The following is a 20,909-nucleotide window of genomic DNA, read 5'->3' as shown; positions in this document are numbered from 1 at the left end:
TATTTTTTGTTATATAATACAATGCTAAGGGGTGTGTGTGTGTGTGTGTGTGTGTGTGTGTGTGTGTGTGTGTGTGTGTGTGTGTGTTGTCTGGGCAGGTTCTGTTTGAGATGGTTAGTGTTTCATTAAGGTGTTGACAAAGCATTATGTTGCAACAGGACCAATGTTTGCATGAAATCTCTGTCTTCAACATGAATAGTATTTCAATCTGGGTTTCTAACTATAAAATAATCTTCAAACATGCCATGTGTACAACATATATATTACACATCAAAGTGGGTGTATTTGAAAATGGGAAACATGCACAGGCCTATGCAGGTGCTTATTGGGTAAAAACAATAAACCTTTTAACACAACACAAACAGGTAATACGATTAACAAGTGCGCTCGTTGTTAGTAATGACACTGGTTCATGAGACATTGTTGATAGTATGACCATCTGTCGAGCATCTACAGATGGACTATTGAAATAAAGTGTGAACTTCATCCCAAACTATCTGTTGATAAGCAATTGCTTGCTAAGGTTACGGTTAGGTTTAAAATAAGAGTTAGGGTAAGGGTTAAGGTTAGGGCTAGGATTAGGATAAGGGTTAGGATAAATCAAATCAAATTTTATTTGTCACACACACATGGTTAGCAGACGTTAATGCGAGTGTAGCGAAATGCTTGTGCTTCTAGTTCCGACCGTGCAGTAATATCTAACAAGTAATCTAACAATTTCACAACAACTACCTTATACACACAAGTGTAAAGGAATGAATAAGAATATGTACATATAAATATATATGGATGAGCGATGGCCGAACGGCATAGGCAAGATGCAGTAGATGGTATAGAGTACAGTATATACATATGAGATGAGTAATGTAGGGTATGTAAACATTATATAAAGTGGCATAGTTTAAAGTGACTAGTGATACATTTATTACATCCAATGTTTTATTATTAAAGTGGCTAGAGATTGAGTCAGTATGTTGGCAGCAGCCACTCAATGTTAGTGATGGCCGTTTAACAGTCTGATGGCCTTGAGATTGAAGCTGTTTTTCAGTCTCTCGGTCCCAGCTTTGATGCACCTGTACTGACCTCACCTTCTGGATGATAGCGGGGTGAACAGGCAGTGGCTCGGGTGGTTGTTGTCCTTGATGATCTTTTTGGCCTTCCTGTGACATTGGGTGGTGTAGGTGTCCTGGAGGGCAGGTAGTTTGCCCCCGGTGATGCGTTGTGCAGACCTCACTACCCTCTGGAGAGCCTTACGGTTGTGGGTCGGAGCAGTTGCCGTGCCAGGCAGTGGTACAGCCAGACAGGATGCTCTCGATTGTGCATCTGTAAAAGTTTGTGAGTGTTTTTGGTGACAAGCCAAATTTTTTCAGCCTCCTGAGGTTCAAGAGCCGCTGTTGCGCCTTCTTCACCACGCTGTCTGTGTGAGTGGACCATTTCAGTTTGTCCGTGATGTGTACGCCGAGGAACTTAAAACTTTCCACCTTCTCCACTACTGTCCCGTCGATGTGGATAGGGGGGTGCTCCCTCTGCTGTTTCCTGAAGTCCACGATCATCTTTGTTTTGTTGACATTGAGTGTTAGGTTATTTTCCTGACACCACACTCCGAGGGCCCTCCCCTCCTCCCTGTAGGCCGTCTCGTCGTTGTTGGTAATCAAGCCTACCACTGTAGTGTCGTCTGCAAACTTGATGATTGAGTTGGAGGCGTGCATGGTCACGCAGTCATGGGTGAACAGGGAGTACAGGAGAGGGCTGAGAACACACCCTTGTGGGGCCCCAGTGTTGAGGATCAGCGGGGTGGAGATGTTGTTTCCTACCCTCACCACCTGGGGGCGGCCCGTCAGGAAGTCCAGGACCCAGTTGCACAGGGCGGAGTTGAGACCCAGGGTCTCGAGCTTAATGACGAGTTTGGTGGGTACTATGGTGTTAAATGCTGAGCTGTAGTCGATGAACAGCATTCTTACATAGGTATTCCTCTTGTCCAGATGGGTTAGGGCAGTGTGATTGCGATTGCGTTGTCTGTGGACCTATTGGGGCGGTAAGCAAATTGGAGTGGGGATAAGGGTTAAGGTTAGGATTAGGGTTAGTAGATAGTTGAAATATTACTGATAGTCTGTCGATAGTCTGTAGAGCATCTCCCAAAGGACTATCCAAATAAAGTGTTAGATAAAATGGCAATCTGTTGCCCCCATCACAGTAAAACCACCTTAGGCCCCCAATCTGTTTGAAGTACAAACGTGTTTTATTGGGCAAACACTAGGCAGCAATGGTAGCCATTTTTAGAAAATATGTACTCTCATTGATGGGGGGTCTATCAACAAGAGGACAGAAAAAAAGCTTTAAAGTAAAAAAAAATAGACAGGTGGCTTTAGAAAACAGAAGCTGGGTTACAAAAATGTAGCAGGTGTATCAGGGAGGGTGGGGTGGAAGAGACAGTGTAATGTTGTGCTCAACATAAATAACACACACTTGTACCTTATTATATATCTCATGTTTCTTAAGGATATATAATTTATATATCAAGCAGTGCTTTATATTTTTGAATGTGTCATACATACACATTTTTTCAGTTAAGGAAATTGACAGGCGATGGAAAAATATGTTTGTTTCTCTGCCAACATTCATAAGATACAATCTCCCTTTTAGGTTTGTGCTATTGAAAAATAGTTATACACCAGGATGATCTCAAATTACACATCCATCAGTCAGTAATGGTTCACTGTTTTAGCAAGATGTCTGAAAATCATAGTACCTACAGCAGCACATCCATTCCAGTGCCATGAAGACTGGACAAGTTGTGGAGTGATACATTGTGACAGGTTGAAAACCCCTCTCTACATATTGGAATAGTCTAAATACACTTGGCAACCTATTAGTTACAGTACAGAGATATGGAGTAAATTGAGACTTGACAAACTGGATTGTTATCTACTGTACGACTATGTGTCACATCCTGACCATAGAAAGATGTTATTTTCTATGGTAGAGTAGGTCAGGGCGTGACAGGGTTTTTTTTCTATGTTTTCTATGTTGTCAGGTTCTAGTTTTGAATTTCTATGTTGGGGTTTTGTTTGGCATGATCTCCAATTAGAGGCAGCTGGTCCTCGTTGTCTCTAATGGAGATCATACTTAAGTAGGGTTTTTTTCCACCTGGGTTTGTTGGAGATTGTTTTTGAGTGGTGGATGTTTCACCTCTGCGTCACGGTTTGTTGTTTTGTTCTTTAGTTTATGTATTGCATAGTTTCACAGTGTAAATAATATGTGGAACGACACACACGCTGCACTTTGGTCCGCTTCTCCTTCCTACGACAATCGTGACAGGATCTCCCACCACCAAAGGACCAAGCAGCGTGCCCAGGAGAAACAGGAATGGACTTGGGAGGAAATTCTGGACGGGAAAGGACCCTGGAGTCAGGCTGGGGAGTATCGCCGTCCGAAAGAGGAGATTAGGCAGCTAAAGCGGAACGGTGATATTACGAGGCACTATACCAACCACGAGGCAAGTGCGAGAGGCAGAGTCAGGTTGGAGATTGGCAGAGTCAGGTTGGAGACCTTAGCCAACTCCCCGTGCTTACCGTGGGGAGCGAGTGATGAAGCAAGCACCGTGTTATGCGATGATGAGCACTGTGTCGCCAGTGCGCATTCACAGGCCGGTGCGATCTGTGCCCGCGCCCCGCATTTGTCGAGCTAGGTTGAGCATCCAGCCAGGACGGGTTGTGCCAGCTCTACGCTCGAGATTTCTAGCGCGCCTCCACAGCCCAGTATATCCTGTGCCTGCCCCACGTTCCCGGTCTCCAGTGAGTCTATTCAGCCTGGTACGCCCTGTGCTTGCTCCTCGCACTTGCCCTGAGGTGCGTGTTACCAGTCTGGCGCCACCTGTGCCAGCCCCACGCATCAGGCCTCCAGTGCGCCTGCCCAGTCCGGGGTGTCCTGTTCCTGCTCCCCACACTCGCCCTGAGGTGCGTGTTACTAGTCTGGCGCCACCTGTGCCAGCCCCACGCATCAGGCCTCCAGTGCGCCTGCCCAGTCCGGGGTGTCCTGTTCCTGCTCCCCGCATTCGCCCTGAGGTGCGTGTTACTAGTCTGGCGCCACCTGTGCCAGCCCCATGCATCAGGCCTCCAGTGCGCCTGCCCAGTCCGGGGTGTCCTGTTCCTGCTCCCCGCATTCGCCCTGAGGTGCGTGTTACTAGTCTGGCGCCACCTGTGCCAGCCCCACGCATCAGGCCTCCAGTGCGCATTCCAAGTCCAGAGCTTCCGGCGACAGTTCCAAGTCCAGAGCTTCCGGCGACAGTTCCAAGTCCAGAGCTTCCGGCGACAGTTCCAAGTCCGGAGCTTCCGGCGACAGTTCCAAGTCCGGAGCTTCCGGCGACAGTTCCAAGTCCGGAGCTTCCGGCGACAGTTCCAAGTCCGGAGCTTCCGGCGACAGTTCCAAGTCCGGAGCTTCCGGCGACAGTTCCAAGTCCGGAGCTTCCGGTGACAGTTCCAAGTCCGGAGCTTCCGGCGACGTTTGACAGCCCGGAACCTCCGGCGGCGGCCTGCAGCCCGGAACCTCCGGCGGCGGCCTGCAGCCCGGAACCTCCGGAGGCGGCCTGCAGTCCGGTTCCTCTGCGTCACGTTTTGTTCTTTAGTTTATGTTTATGTATTGCATAGTTTCACAGTGTAAATAAAATGTGGAACGACACACACGCTGCACTTTGGTCTGCTTCTCCTTCCTACAACAACCGTGACACTATGATTTATATTTCAATGAATTGGCAAATGTGGAATATATATTTGAATCATCCCTATTGTAAAGAATCATCCATAAATCCTATTTGAGGTAATTATTTTTGATGACACACCCCTTGCTTCAGTTCAACATGTACAGCTTTGGTTCATATTAGGGCCCAAGAAAATTCAATTTCTTAATACAAATTCACAAGGATTACATTCAGATTCAATTTCTGTTGGTACTAATATCACTCCATCCCCATGTAGCTGCAGTCTCCCATTCCCATGGGCCTCTTATTTCACAACTGATAACTGTCAGGTCAGCCTGGTTTCATAGACTAAACGTAGCATAGTAGACAAAAATCCGTAACGCTGTAATTAGTATGATATGTTACTGTAGGTTACTTAATGAAAAAAACTAAAGGAACGTCTATCGACCCACAGGTCGTGTATTCAAATCTCATCACAGACAACTTTTGCATTTTAGCAACTTGGCAACTACTTACTACCTCATTTGCCACTTTGCAACTAATTATCATGTTAGCTAACCCAAACTGCATGATAATAGTGCCTAAAACTAGTTGATTCATCACCATTGTCATTTTCTGTGGATTATTTGGCTGCTCTATCAAGGCAGGAAAGACAACAGGGAAAAAATATGTTTACAGATTCCCCGCAATCCTGAAACACCATTGGTGACACCAATGAGAAGACTCAAGAACTGTCAGAAAAGCAAAGAAACCCATCATTTTTGCCCATCAAGGCCTGAAGCAAGACAGCTGTCTATAGAGGGTATGCTATGATCATTTCATTACTGGTAAGTCAAGTCTGTCGGATTTCGAGTTTAGTTTAGCTGTTATTAAAAACAACACTAAGTTAGCGAAAATTAGCTAACTAGATAGCTTGTAGTGTATCTATTAGCATGTGTCCAGTGAATTTCAAGTCTTTGTTCTATATCACATTTCAGGTAAGACCCAAATGCAGACTGTGTTGAAGTAACAATGTTTATTACAGCAACAGAGGCAGGCAAACAACAGTTCAAGGCAGACGCGGTTGATAATCCAGAGTGGTGGGGCAAAGGTACAGGACAGTAGGCAGGTTCAGGGTCAGGTCAGGCAGAGGTCGGTAATCCAGAGTAGTGGGGCAAAGGTACAGGATGGCAGGCGGGCTCAGGGTCAGGGCAGGCAGAAAAGAGACAGGAATAGAGGGGAAAACGCTGGTAGGCTTGACAAAACAAGACGAACTGGCAACAGACAAACAGAGAACACAGGTATAAGTACCCAGGGGATAAAGGGGAAGATGGGCGACACATGGAGGGGGCGTGGAGACGAGCACAAGAACAGGTGAAACAGATCAGGTGTGACAGTACCCCTCCCTAGGGACGCCACCTGGCGTCCTACCTGGGCACATACCTGGTTGAGCGGGGTGCCGGCGTTGGAACTCAGAGATGAGGCCTGGGTCCATGTCCCTAGCGGAGACCCAGCACCTCTCCTCAGGGCCATAACCCTCCCAGTCAACCAGGTACTGGAATCCCCTGCCCCAAGGTTGAACCATCAGGAGACGTCTCACCCTGTACACCTTTTGGCCATCAATGAGACGGGGGAGAGGGGTGGGCCTAGAAACAGGAGACAAAGGGCTGTGAGACATGGTTTTAAGTCTAGACACAGGAAAGGTAGGAATTATATGGAAGGTAGGGGGCAACAGAGGACGAACGGCAACATAGGGACAAATGATCTTGGAGCGAGGGGGAGGTCTTGGCTTCTGGGGGTGTAGCAGTGGTGCTATAACGGCATGCCAGCGCATCTGGCTTGACTTTCTATGATACCGGTCGGTGCTGTGGAAGCAAAGTGGCCCGGGCCTTATTGAACCCCTCCCGGAGGTCCTGGTACTCCACGGGAATTGCGGAGAGGTCCGGGGCAATTTCAAAGCCTCCAGGAAGATGTCCCGGGGCAGGCAGAGCTGACTTCAGGCAATGAGTGTGGCAGAATGGACTACAGCTCACGATGGCACCAGTAGACCAGTCAATCAATGGATTGTGTCGCTGGAGCCAAGAGAAATCCCATTACCATGGGAACCTGCGGAGATTAGCAGGAATTGGATCATCTCGCTGTGGTTCCCTGACACTCGTAGGTTGATGGGGTGGTATGGTGGGTGACCCGGCCAATAGAGTGCCCGTCCAGCGCTCTAACATCCATAGGAATGGAGAGGGGTTGAGTGGGGATGCCCAGATTGGACGCCAGGGTAACGTTCAAAAGACTCATATCGACCCCCGAGTCGATGAGTATTTGGAGAGACTTGGACTGGTCGCCCCACAGCAGGCTGGCTTGGAGAGGAGGGTGAGTAAGGGGAGAAGCAAAATTATCTTTAAGACCCACCAGAGCACTCATTCCTACCAATGAGCTAGGTCTCTTGAAGGAACAGGTAGACACATAATGACCGGCAGTACCGCAATACAGACAACACTGGGTGTTAAGTCTGCGTACACGTTCGGCTGGAGACAGCCTAGCCCTGCCGAGCTGCATCGGCTCGGGAAGAGGTAAATCGGCAGTCTTCAGAGTATCTTGGAGGAACTCGGGTAAACCTTGATCCTCTCGGGGACGTAGACGCCGGGGACTTCTGGAGTTCATTAGATGCAAGGTGGGATCCTTGCGTGAGCGATTGGGACCGCAATCAGACCTCTTCTCCCTCCTACGTTCCCGTAGCCGACCATCGATCCGGATGGTTAAAGCGATGAGTGAGTCGAGATCCATCGGTAGTTCCCGGGCTGCAAGCTCATCCTTAACTTCTTCCGATAATCCATGCAGGAACGTGTTGAACAGTGCTTCCGAGTTCCAGGCACCCTCCGCTGCTAGCGTGCGGAAATCCACCACATAGTCTGCCACACTGAGGAAGTCCTGCTGGAGTAGGAACTCGGGTAAACCTTGATCCTCCCGGGGACGTAGACGCCGGGTGTCACGGTTATCGTCGGTGAAGGAGGACCAAAATGCTGCAGGTATGTGTATGCTCATCTTGACTTTTAATAAATTCCAAAATGAACACCAAAATAACAAAAAAGAGAACGAACGATCAACAAACAGTCTGGCAAGGCACAAGGCTAAACACAGAACAATCTCCCACAAACACACAGAAACACACCCAACTAATATAGGACTTCCAATCAAAGGCAACACCACACAGCTGCCTTCAATTGGAAGTCCACCCCAATTAACTCTACATAGAAACAGACTACCTAGACTAAACATAGAATACATGAATCTCAAACAGTGCCCAAAAACCCCCGGAATACTAAATCAAATGCCCTTACTACAAAAACACCACCCTGAACCACATAAAACAAATACCCTCTGCCACGTCCTGACCAAACTACAATAACAATTAACCCTTATACTGGCCAGGACGTGACAGTACCCCCCCCAAAGGTGCTAACCCCGGAAGCACCTCAAAAATAACAAAAACCCCAAACAACAACAAAAAATCCCCCTAAACTAAAGGGAGGGAAGGGAGGGTGGCTGCCGTCAACGACGGCACTGTGCTACCCCCCCCCTCCCCAACCCACCTATATCTGGAGGTGGCTCTGGTTCTGGCAGTTCCGGGCAGACGACCCACCCCGGCAGCTCTGGGTAGACAAGCCACTCGGGCTGGGCCGGAGGACAGTCGGGCCACTCTGGCAGACCCGGAAGGCAGTCGGGCCACTCTGGCAGACCCGGAAGGCAGTCGGGCCACTCTGGCAGACCCGGAAGGCAGTCGGGCCACTCTGGCAGACCCGGAAGGCAGTCGGGCCACTCTGGCAGACCCGGAAGGCAGTCGGGCCACTCTGGCAGACCCGGAAGACAGTCTGGCCACTCTGGCAGACCCGGAAGACAGTCTGGCATCGCCGGGCAGTCTGGCATCGCCGGGCAGTCTGGCATCGCCGGGCAGTCTGGCATCGCCGGGCAGTCTGGCCACTCTGGCATCGCCGGGCAGTCTGGCCACTCTGGCATCTCCGGGCAGTCTGGCCACTCTGGCAGCTCCTGACTAGTGGGTGGCTCTGGCGACTCTTCACTGACGGGCGGCTCTGGCGATTCCTCACTGACGGGCGGCTCTGGCAACTCTTGACTGACGGACAGTTCTGGCGACTCTTGACTGACGGGCAGTTCTGGCGACTCTTGACTGACTGGCAGTTCTGGCGACTCTTGACTGACTGGCAGTTCTGGCGACTCTTGACTGACGGGCAGTTCTGGCGACTCTTGACTGACGGGCAGTTCTGGCGACTCTTGACTGACGGGCAGTTCTGGCGACTCTTGACTGACGGGCAGTTCTGGCGACTCTTGACTGACATGCAGTTCTGGCGACTCTTGACTGACGACCAGTTCTGGCGACTCTTGACTGACGGGCAGTTCTGGCGACTCTTGACTGACGGGCAGTTCTGGCGACTTTTGACTGACGGGCAGTTCTGGCGACTCTTGACTGACGGGCAGTTCTGGCGACTCTTGACTGACGGGCAGTTCTGGCGACTCTTGACTGACGGGCAGCTCTAGCGACGTCGGACTGGGATGACGCACTTGAAGCCTGGTGCGTGGTGCTGGTACTGGACGTACCAGACTGGGAACACGCACCTCCAGGCTAGTGCGGGGAGCGGGAACAGGATGAGTCGGACTGGGCTGACGCACTTCCGGGTCCGCACGAGAGACAGGAGCTGGAATCCCAGGGCTATGGAGGCGCACAGGCGGTCTTGATCTTACCTCCTGCACAACCCGTCCTGGCTGGATGGAACTAGTAGCCCTGTACGAGCGGGGTGCTTGTACAGGGCGGACTGGGCTGTGCAGGGGCCTGATGGTAGCCGTGCGTAGAGCGGGAGTTGGGTAGCCTGGTCCTCGGAGGCGTACCGGCGACCAGATGCGCTGCGCAGGCATCCTCCTACCAGGCTGGATGCCCGCTCTAGCACGGCACCTGCGAGGGGCTGGAATAACGCGCACCGGACTGTGCGTGCTTATGGGTGAGAGTGCGCTCCTCAGCGAAACATGGCGCTCTCCACCTCATACGCTCCTCCATATAACCACGGGTAGCTGGCTTCCGGCTTTTCCTAGGCCTAGCCAAACTACCCGTGTGCCCCCCCAAAAAAATGTCTTGGGGTGCCTCTCGTGCTTCAACGCCAGTCGTGATCCTCGGAAACGTTCCCGGTCCTTACCAGCCATTCTCCATGGGCCCTCTCCGGCCATAACTTGCTCCCAAGTCCATCTCTCCCGTTTGTCCAATTCAAAAATCCTCTGCTCCTTCCTCTGCTGCTTGGTCCTGGTTTGGTGGTGGGAGATTCTGTCACGGTTATCGTCGGTGAAGGAGGACCAAAATGCCGCAGGTATGTGTATGCTCATCTTGACTTTTAATAAATTCCAAAATGAACACCAATATAACAAAAAAGAGAACGAACGATCAACAAACAGTCTGTCAAGGCACAAGGCTAAACACAGAACAATCTCCCACAAACACACAGAAACACACCCAACTAATATAGGACTTCCAATCAAAGGCAACACCACACAGCTGCCTTCAATTGGAAGTCCACCCCAATTAACTCAACATAGAAACAGACTACCTAGACTAAACATAGAATACATGAATCTCAAACAGTGCCCAAAAACCCCCGGAATACTAAATCAAATGCTCTTACTACAAAAACACCACCCTGAACCACATAAAACAAATACCCTCTGCCACGTCCTGACCAAACTACAATAACAATTAACCCTTATACTGGCCAGGACGTGACACCGGGGACTTCCAGAGTTCATTAGATGCAAGGTGGGTTCCTTGCGTGAGCGATTGGGACCGCAATCAGACCTCTTCTCCCTCCTACGTTCCCGTAGCCGACCATTGATCCGGATGGTTAAAGCGATGAGTGAGTCAAGATCCATCGGTAGTTCCCGGGCTGCAAGCTCATCCTTAACTTGCTCCGATAATCCATGCAGGAACGTGTTGAACAGTGCTTCCGAGTTCCAGGCACCCTCCGCTGCTAGCATGCGGAAATCCACCGCATAGTCTGCCACACTGAGGAAGTCCTGCTGGAGTAACTTCCGGGCAGCCTCTCTCCCAGACACCGGAACCTCAAACTTTTTTACCTCCGTCATGAATCCCTCCAGACTGAGGCAGATTGTTGCTCCCACACCGCCGTGGCCCAAGTGAGTGCCCTCTCGGACACCAGCATAATGATGTACGCTATTCTCGAGCGGTCCGAGGGAAACGAAGAAGGCTGCAGCTCAAAAACGAGGGAGCACTGGGAGAGAAAGGCCCGGTAGGATTTGGAATCTCCATCATAGCCTTCCGGGGGAGGTAAGCGTGGTTCCAGGGAAACCGGGGTGACGGCGCTGCTACCAGCCGGGTTACTGAGGGGCTGGGAGGTTACCGTCGTGGTAGGCAACCCACGGAATTGCTCCCAGAATGCGTCCAATGCTAGGTCATGACGTTCGGCCACGGCCTGGAACCCTTCCATCAGACCGCGAAGCAACTCATCGTGCCTATCAATGGTGGCACCTCGGGAGGAGATGCCGTTGCGGAGCTGGTCCAAGTCTGCTGGGTCAGTCATGGCCAGTCTGCACTATCACGTTTCAGGTAAGACCCAAATGCAGACTGTGTTGAAGTAACAATGTTTATTACAGCAACAGAGGCAGGCAAACGACAGGTCAAGGTGGGCAGGGGTCAATAATCCAAAGTGGTGGGGCAAAGGTACAGGACAGCAGGCAGTCTCAGGGTCAGGTCAGGCAGAGGTCGGTAATCCAGAGTAGTGGGGCAAAGGCATAGGACGGCAGGTAGGCTCAGGGTTAGGTCAGGCAGAAATGGTCAATACCGGGAAAAAAATTGAAAAAACAAGAGACAGGAACAGAGGGGAAAAAGGCTGGTAGGCTTGACGAAACAAGACAAACAGACAAACAGAGAACAGAGGTATAAGTACCCAAGGGATAATGGGGAAGATGGCCGACACCTGAAGGGGGGTGGAGACAAGCACACAACAGGTTGAACAGATCAGGGCATGACATTCTACTTTACTTTTTTAAGTGTATTTATAGTACTACTGATATGATTACTACATTATTGGCAAAGAGCAAGCAGTAAAACCATTTCACTGTACTAGTGCACGTGACAATAAAAACTTGAAACTTGAATTGCAATTTGTACCATATCATATGAAATGTAATTTGTAACATATTATATAAAATGGATGATGGAAATCCACAAATGAATACATACCATACCAAACATAACCTATCATACTAATTGAAGTGTCCCTGATTTTCAAATACTATGTTACGTCTACCCCTGAGTCTAGGTTGGTCAGGTAGCTATTCCTTGGAAGGGAGGAGGAGTTTATCTTTAAATACACACATTGTATGCTGCTTTTGGTACAGTATGTTTTCTTTCTAACTAGAGTTTCCAACTTATTTTGTCACATCAGGCCGACCGGATAAGTCAACCTTTTATGATCCCTGTGCAAAGAGACGCAAAGACACAGCGAGTGCCGGTATGTTTGCAGAGCTGAAGTTAGGGAAACCACAAGGCTAAGCACGATATAGACATGTGCTGCTTAACCTTGGTAAAGGACAATTTTTCAACCTGACAGGGTTTAGCCGATACATTGAGATAGGATACCTGGGAAATCGAAGAAATTACAAACAAATGGTGGTCAAAGCAACATTTTAGAAAAAGAGACTTTTGAGGATCCTTTTCAATAAAATTGGATGAAAAAGTGCATTTGAACTCTCAAATTCAGAGACAGAGCTATGGATACAAGGACTGACCATCCCTGACATCAACATGGTAGTTTTAACCATGTTTAGAAGCTATACAATGTTTGGTTACAATTACATTGTTTACAAACAATGTAGCGAAAAAAACAAATATTTTGGGTTCTGATGGCGTAAGACACCATTATTGATATATACACTAGATGACTGATAAGAGCGCCGTGTTGAGTCCATCGTGCCTTCCATCTTGGCACTCCTCCACCATTGTAAAAAACATTTTGGAATCTATAGAAATCCATTTATTAATGTCTACATTGGTTTCTGCCACATTTATTAAATTACAGACACCTCAATGCATACTTTTTAATTATATTATGTGAGCTAAACAAAATGAAAAAATATATAAAACAATTTTCTTTCTTAAAGTATAACTTTTGGAGATTACTAATCTTACTGTCCCCACTACAACAACAAAATATTTAAATACATGCAATTTTGTCCTTAAAACTTTTGATTGAAATACTGTAGAATTCCATTCATTCCAATGGAGGACTGCTCCTACTGCGGAGTGCCAATATGGCTGACCGGCGGCTTCAAAGCCTGTCAATGGCCAATACATAGCATCAGCATTCCAAGGTTTATATACATCATTGGGAAAACAGTTGAACTAAGCTCATGAGGCATGCATAACTTACACTCCATAACAATCAATGGCTGTATATCATTCATTAGTGGCAGTGGCTAGGTAAATAAAATATACTGCTCAAAAAAATTAAGGGAACACTTAAACAACACATCCTAGATCTGAATGAAATAAATAATCTTATTAAATACTTTTTTCTTTAAATGGTTGAATGTGCTGACAACAAAATCACACAAAAATAATCAATGGAAATCCAATTTATCAACCCATGGATGTCTGGATTTGGAGTCACACTCAAAATTAAAGTGGAAAACCACACTACAGGCTGATCCAACTTTGATGTAATGTCCTTAAAACAAGTCAAAATGAGGCTCAGCAGTGTGTGTGGCCTCCACGTGCCTGTATGACCTCACTACAATGCCTGGGCATGCTCCTGATGAGGTGGCGGATGGTCTCCTGAGGGATCTCCTCCCAGACCTGGACTAAAGCATCCGCCAACTCCTGGACAGTCTGTGGTGCAACGTGGCGTTGGTGGATGGCGCGAGACATGATGTCCCAGATGTGCTCAATTGGATTCAGGCCTGGGGAACGGGCGGGCCAGTCCATAGCATCAATGCCTTCCTCTTGCAGGAACTGCTGACACACTCCAGCCACATGAGGTCTAGCATTGTCTTGCATTAGGAGGAACCCAGGGTCAACCGCACCAGCATATGGTCTCACAAGGGGTCTGAGGATCTCATCTCGGTACCTAATGGCAGTCAGGCTACCTCTGGCGAGCACATGGAGGGCTGTGCAGCCCCCCAAAGAAATGCCACCCCATGCCATGACTGACCCACCGCCAAACCGGTCATGCTGGAGGATGTTGCAGGCAGCAGAACGTTCTCCACAGCGTCTGCAGACGTCTGTCACGTGCTCAGTGTGAACCTGCTTTCATCTGTGAAGAGCACAGGGCGCCAGTGGCGAATTTGCCAATCTTGGTGTTCTCTGGCAAATGCCAAACGTCCTGCACGGTGTTGGGCTGTAAGCACAATCCCCACCTGTGGACGTCGGGCCCTCATACCACCCTCATGGAGTCTGTTTCTGACCTTTTGAGCAGACACATGCACATTTGTGGCCTGCTGGAGGTCATTTTGCAGGGATCTGGCAGTGCTTCTCCTGCTCCTCCTTGCACAAAGGCGGAGGTAGCGGTCCTGCTGCTGGGTTGTTGCCCTCCTACGGCCTCCTCCACGTCTTCTGATGTACTGGCCTGTCTCCTGGTAGCGCCTCCATGCTCTGGACACTACGCTGACAGACCCAGCAAACCTTCTTGCCATAGCTCGCATTGATGTGCCATCCTGAATGAGCTGCACTACCTGAGCCACTTGTGTGGGTTGTAGACTCCGTCTCATGCTACCACCAGAGTGAAAGCACCGCCAGCATTCAAAAGTGACCAAAACATCAGCCAGGAAGCATAGGAACTGAGAAGTGGTCTGTGGTCCCCACCTGCAGAACCACTCCTTTATTGGGGGTGTCTTGCTAATTGCCTATAATTTCCACGTGTTGTCTATTCCATTTGCACAACAGCATGTGAAATGTATTGTCAATCAGTGTTGCTTCCTAAGTGGACAGTTTGATTTCACAGAAGTGTGATTGACTTGGAGTTACATTGTGTTGTTTTAGTGTTCCCTTTATTTTTTTGAGCAGTGTACATCCGTAGATTGCAGTCTCTCCTGGTTCATATACTGTAGATTGCTTATTAGGCAAGTAACCACATACATAATGGTGTAATTTGGGTGAGCTATCCCTTTACCATGATCTATTACTAAACTCCAACAATGCTTGACAAAGATAGAACACTATGTAGTTCTATGTAGAGAATAGGGTGCCATTTGGGACGCACACTAGTAAGAGCTGCCATATGCCTTTAAAATAGAGGTGACGTGCAATATAACCTCCTCAACGGGGCATTAAAATGTGTTTACACTCCCATTGCCAGATGAGCGTTACCTCCCTATCAAATTCCGTTAAATATGTAGCCCCATAAACCTTGGCTGCTCTTTGGCTTTGTTGACTCACTGGTATTGACAGTGCTTTGTTTGTTGTATTACTGTGCAGAGGGTTTGGGGTTTACATCCAGGATGAAACAGAATATGTACTGTTTTACTTTGCCTCTTGTAAAATCCGCGTTGCGGAGAACGTGGGCGGACAGAATCACGGAATCCAGCCATTAAAATAGAATTCAACATTATACATTTTGTATAGAACTTAGTAGGAAATAAAGTAAATGTACTGCTCTTATTAGAAAAATGCATTAATTTCCTTAAGATTATCATAACCTGTTAAGAAAATGCATCAGTAATTTGCATTTTCCTTCAACTTTCTGGAGAGGCAACAGCACAGGAATGCCTCTGTCTGTGTGCGCACGTTTGTCTACCACTTTGTGTTGCCATTACCGATGATGCTAATGTAATGAAAACAGTTTTCTGGTAGATGGAAAGACCTTCCCAACAACCTTCTCACTTAAATGTTAAATACAAGTAGGGTATGCCTACCTGGCAGAATGATATCATGACTATTTCCATAAATCCAGTGGTCATTTGTTTTGCAAACTCTGCAAGCACCTGAGCGCCACAGAAACATCGCCAAAAAACGATCTCTGGCCTACACACTATCACAGCTTATTGTGAAATAGACACAAATTACTTATTCGAAATCCACGACACGATTTTCTTCACAATGCATTTTGTGTGCTTACTTTGGCCATCTCTCCATCACAGAAGCACTGAGGGAGGCTGAAACAGCTGCACTCTGGAGCTGCCCTGCTCCAAGAAGTACCTACTGCCTATATCTGTGATTGAAATGCACTATGTACAAAATCATGTACAAGCACACAAAAAGTGTAAACGTTTTTGTGCGCCTGTCACAAATTTCCAAGAAGCAATTCATGTCTATTTCACACCAATCTGTGATAATGGGTTGCTCTGGCTGTTGCACAGTTGAATTAAAGGGTAACTATACCCAAATATTGAAATTGAATAGATTTTTCCCAGACCTCAAAAGTGGTCTCCTGATGTGGTTTAATCATTGTTGTGGACTCAGAACATTTAATTGTATTATTTTTCTATTAAAAAACTGTGATTTTGAAAGAAAAACAAACAGAAGATTTTTTGGTTGAAAAAAACAAAACATGGAGAAACAAAACGGAGAAAATGGAATTTGGGAAAAAACAACATGGTATCATGTAAAAAATATAACAGATAGGGCCCAAGGCACTGCACCAATCTATTAGGTACTTAGCCAAATACAGAATTAAACATTGAAGGTATAGGTTACATACTGCTGCTGATGAAGAACAGCATACTCTGTTGATCTCTTCTAGGAAGTGGATTTCATGGTGGTCATTTTGTGACACATATGCTGTCTTTCACCTTTGCACCGTGGAGAGAGGAATGTCGCCCGGTGTCATTGCATGTCTCCAGGCGATAATTACAGCAGAAATATGTTCAAGCCGTGGATCCCTTAGTCTGTTTTAGATCATGCCATGGTGCTGGAGGCTAAAGGGTTTGAACAAGCATGTGAGACACGCCACAAACCTCGCAATTGGCCCGCCGAAAATGTCCAGTTTGGTTTGTCAAAAACATGGATATAATTAATGGCACATTAAAGCACATTACAAAGACAAAACTCAGACAAACGTCTGTCTAAAGTACAGATCATTACTCGTTGAGGCAAAGGTCTTCAGATTTTGAAGTGTGGTCAGTTCAGTACTTTCAAAATATTGCACTTATGCCACTATAGGGCCAACCCGGACTGTACTGTGCTGGTTCTAGTACAGCTTGTCCTGGCTTGGCTCGGTTTGACCCTATAGTTTGATTTTGAACCAGAAAATGAAAGATAGCTCTGGAAGTATATCAAAACCTTTATTGCCATTTGGTACCTACTGAACAAGACACTGGTTTGCAATGCCCCAACTGTGGTAATCGTTTTTGATAGGTCTTTCTTGGCTGCATAAAGCATCCGACACTGCTGAGGGAGCGTCTTCATTCACTGAAATGTTCTTAATTTTTCCATCAAACATGTATGAACCTGTTCATTGGAACAACAGCTTTGACATGTGCTCATACCTCATGTTAAACTACTGTCCTACAGGCAATTATCAAAGAAAGAATGATAGATGATAATTCACAACCATACAATATATTACATATATCTATTTTATAGCCAGATTAGATTCCGTAAAAGATCTGACAGGTCTACATGGGTTTCTGAGCTCTCACTGAAACACCATTATTACCCAAGCTTCCCTGTTGTGAAATCTGTAGAGTCAGCACATTGTGTGTTGACATGCATAGACAGTGAACTGTTGACAGACATCCCCGCATGGCTATGCTAACACACAGTATTGATACGATATGCTTTCTCATGATCTTAGCTCTACCCACATTTGTCTACATATGTCTACTCCAAGGTTTTTGTTTTGAAATTTGAGAGCATTGAAAACCAAGTGCCCAGACCCACTCCACAGAAAGGCTGTATAAAGATGAGGTATTTTTTGGCGCACTTTACAGAACATCACTGCATGCCACACTTGCCTGGGTCAAAATCTGTATGTACAAAATAATCACCCATGTGGTCCATGGTTAATGGTGATATGATTCAATTAATTAATAATCCTCCCATGTGTTTTCTGTGAATGGAAGTGTGTCCGCTCACTCTGCTGCGCAGAAGCACTGCTGCGCAGAAGGAATTCCATGCTGCGCAGAGACGCATGACGGGGCATGTTCACTAGCAAGCGGTAAATTGCCGCGTGCCGCTTAGGCCGCCCATTGTGACTCGCTTGTGGGCGTGCTGGTAGATATGGCATAATGTTCGATTGTGCATCAAGAATTCAGCATAGCAAGTTTGTATGAAGGTCTGGTTATTAAATTGGTAAATAGTTCAATAGTAATATGCTCTAAAACGCTCTGGTGACAAACTTTGCTGCCGTGTTTCCAATTGTCCACATGGCTGGGATAACCTATTCAAGTCAGTAAATACATTTGGAAAATGTAAAAAAAAAGAGGTATTATTAGCTAGCGAGCTACAGTGCAGTCTAACTCAAATGAGCTTCTAAATGAGCTAGCTAGTTGGCTGACTTTACATAATGTATAGATAGCTAGCTAAGTGAATTAAATATCACCAGATACCTAACTTCATATTAGCTAGCTATCTTGATGTATTCATCACTGTAAAAAACAAACTCCAAATGCATTTGTAGGTAGCTAGCTGATAACCATGGAGGAGAGTGAAAGGAGAGCAACCCCAACTGTCAAAGTGAGAGAGTAGGTGCAGATGGTTCGAGCTTTGGTATTTATTATAATCCAAGGGATAGACAAAAGGCAGGTCGGGGACAGGCAAGCGTTCATAACCAGGGTAGAGTCCAAAACAGTACAGGGCGGCAGGCAGGCTTGAGGTCAGGGGCAGGCAGAGTGGTCAGGCAGCGGTCAAAACCAGGAGGACAAGAAAAAAAGAGACTGGGGAAAACCAGGAGCTGAGAGAAAACCGCTGGTTGACTTCGCAAACAAGACGAACTGGCACAGACAGACAGAAAACACAGGTATAAATACCCAGGGGATAAGTGGGGAAGATGGGCGACACCTGGAGAGGGGGGGAGACAAGCACAAGAACAGGTGAAACAGATCAGGGTGTGACAAGTCTATTCTGGATAGGTCAGGTACTTGTGTAGTTCCAGTCCCTAGAAGTGAGGACGAAGATAATAGTAACATAATATTCAGTGCAGTGTAGTTTGAGTATAATGAGGTCTGTTTCTTGTAAGGTTTTCTGTCCTCAGATAAAGAGAGCTGTGAAAGAATGTCTACAGATGACGAGGTCCCAATGAAGAGCAGTGGTTCTCAGTCCTGTTCCTGGGGACTCAAAGGGGTGCATATTTTTGTTTTTGCCTTATCACTGTACAGCTGACACAAATGATCAACTCATCATCAAGCTTCAAGTGGTATTTATGTATTCATTTGTGACGCTATCCTTGATATGATCCTGTTATTGTCACATGCTACACATGCACATGTGTGTGCACATGCAACTATCAATCCAATGTTATCCTGATTTGTTATAAGGGATATTATACTTTAGTAATCCACAATTACCTGGTGATGTAAAAGTCTAATAATGACATTGTCTTCCATATTCCTACAGATACCTTGTAACTGGAGATTCTTTCAAAACGATTGCCTACAGTTACAGTGTAGGGCACCGCAAGGTTGGGTGACCAGGGCCATCTGGGACTGCCTCCTGGAGGAATTCAGGCGTGTGAAGGCTACCTATGTCCTGCATAACTTCATGAGGATGGACACAAGGACCAGGAAGGGATCTGCAGCTTGCCTCCGTGTGCCAGAGGAGAAGTCTGGTGCTCTGCAGGATGTTTCAAGGATGGGGTCCAACAACGCAGCAAGAGAGGCAATCCTTGTGCAGGAGATCTTCACCTCCTACTTCTTCGAAGAAAATGTTATGAGATTCACGCCATTGGTTTTGTTGGTAGTCCTACATTATGCTCAAATAGCCACAATATTCTTTTGGCTACTGTCTAAAACTGTAAGGGTACAACGTCAGCGTTAAATGTAAACGCGTGCCGGAAGTTGCACAAAATTATCATAATGTTCAAGTTTCTGCTCACAAGACCTAAAATTTGCTCAGTGCCCCACAAAAATTAGAGGGAACATTGCTCCATTTAGGTGAAACAGCCTGATACAATAGAAGAACATGTCCCTCTAACATTTTTGACATGCGTTTTTCTGGATTTTTTTGTTGTTATTTTGTCTCTCACTGTTCAAATAAACCTACCATTAAAATTATAGACTGATCATTTCTTTGTCAGTGGGCAAACGTACAAAATCAGCAGGGTATCAAATACTTTTTTCCCTCACTGTAAGTATTCAGACCCTTTGCTATGAGACTCAAAATTGAGCTCAAGTGCATCCTGTTTGCATTGATCATCATTGAGATATTACTCTAACTTGATTGGAGTCTGCCTTTGGTAAATTCAATTGATTGGACATGATTTGGAAAGGTACACACCTATATATATATAAGGTCCCACAGTTCACAGTGCATGTCAGAGTAAAAACCAAGCCATGAGGTCGAAGGAATTGTCCATAGAGCTTAGAGACAGCATTGTGTCGATGCACAGATCTGGGGAAGGGTACCAAAACATTTCTGCAGCAATGAAGGTCCCCAAGAACAAAATGGCCTTCATTATTCGTAAATGGAAGAAGTTTGGACCCACCAAGACTCTTCCTAGCTCTGGCCGGCTGGCCAAACTGAGCAGTCGGGGGGAGAAGGACCTTGGTCATGGAGGTGACCAAGAACCCGATGGTCACTCTGACAGAGCTCTAGATTTCCTCTGTGGAGATGGGAGAACCTTCCAGTAGGACAACCATCTCTGCAGCACTCCAATAATCAGGCATTTATGGTAGAGTGGCCAGACGGAAGCCACTTCTCAGTAAAAGGCACATAACAGCCCTCATAGAGTTTGGCAAAAGGCAGCTAAAGACTCTCAGACTATAAGAAACAAGATTCTCTGGTCTGATGAAACCAAGATTGAACTCTTTGGCTTGAATGCCAAGCGTCACATCTGGAGTAAACCCGGCACCATCCCTATGGTGAAGCATGGTGGTGGCAGCATCATGCTGTGGGATGTTTTTCAGGGGCAGGGACTGGGAGAGTAGTCAGGTATGAGGCAAAGATGAACGAAGCAAAGTATAGAGAGATCCTTGATGAAAACCTGCTCCAGAGCGCTCAGAACCACAGACTGGGGTGAAGGTTCACCTTCCAACAGGACAACGACCCTAAGCACACAGCCAAGACAATGCA

The 20,909-nt window shown here is 46.9% G+C and overlaps 1 long non-coding RNA gene across 1 annotated transcript; it reads left to right on the top strand.

Annotated features, from left to right (window-relative positions):
• The first annotated feature begins 12,064 nt into the window (after nt 1-12,064).
• Nucleotides 12,065-19,264, top strand: LOC115193417 (uncharacterized). The gene is made up of 3 exons (XR_003878169.1): nt 12,065-12,198; nt 18,859-18,962; nt 19,236-19,264. It is a non-coding gene; the product is annotated as an uncharacterized LOC115193417 (long non-coding RNA).
• The last annotated feature ends 1,645 nt before the right edge of the window (nt 19,265-20,909 follow it).

The sequence above is a fragment of the Salmo trutta genome, chromosome 5 (genome assembly GCF_901001165.1).
Source record: "Salmo trutta chromosome 5, fSalTru1.1, whole genome shotgun sequence".
NCBI lineage: Eukaryota > Metazoa > Chordata > Actinopteri > Salmoniformes > Salmonidae > Salmo > Salmo trutta.
Note: the sequence above shows the minus strand (reverse complement) of the source record. Positions and strands in the feature narration are given on the sequence as shown.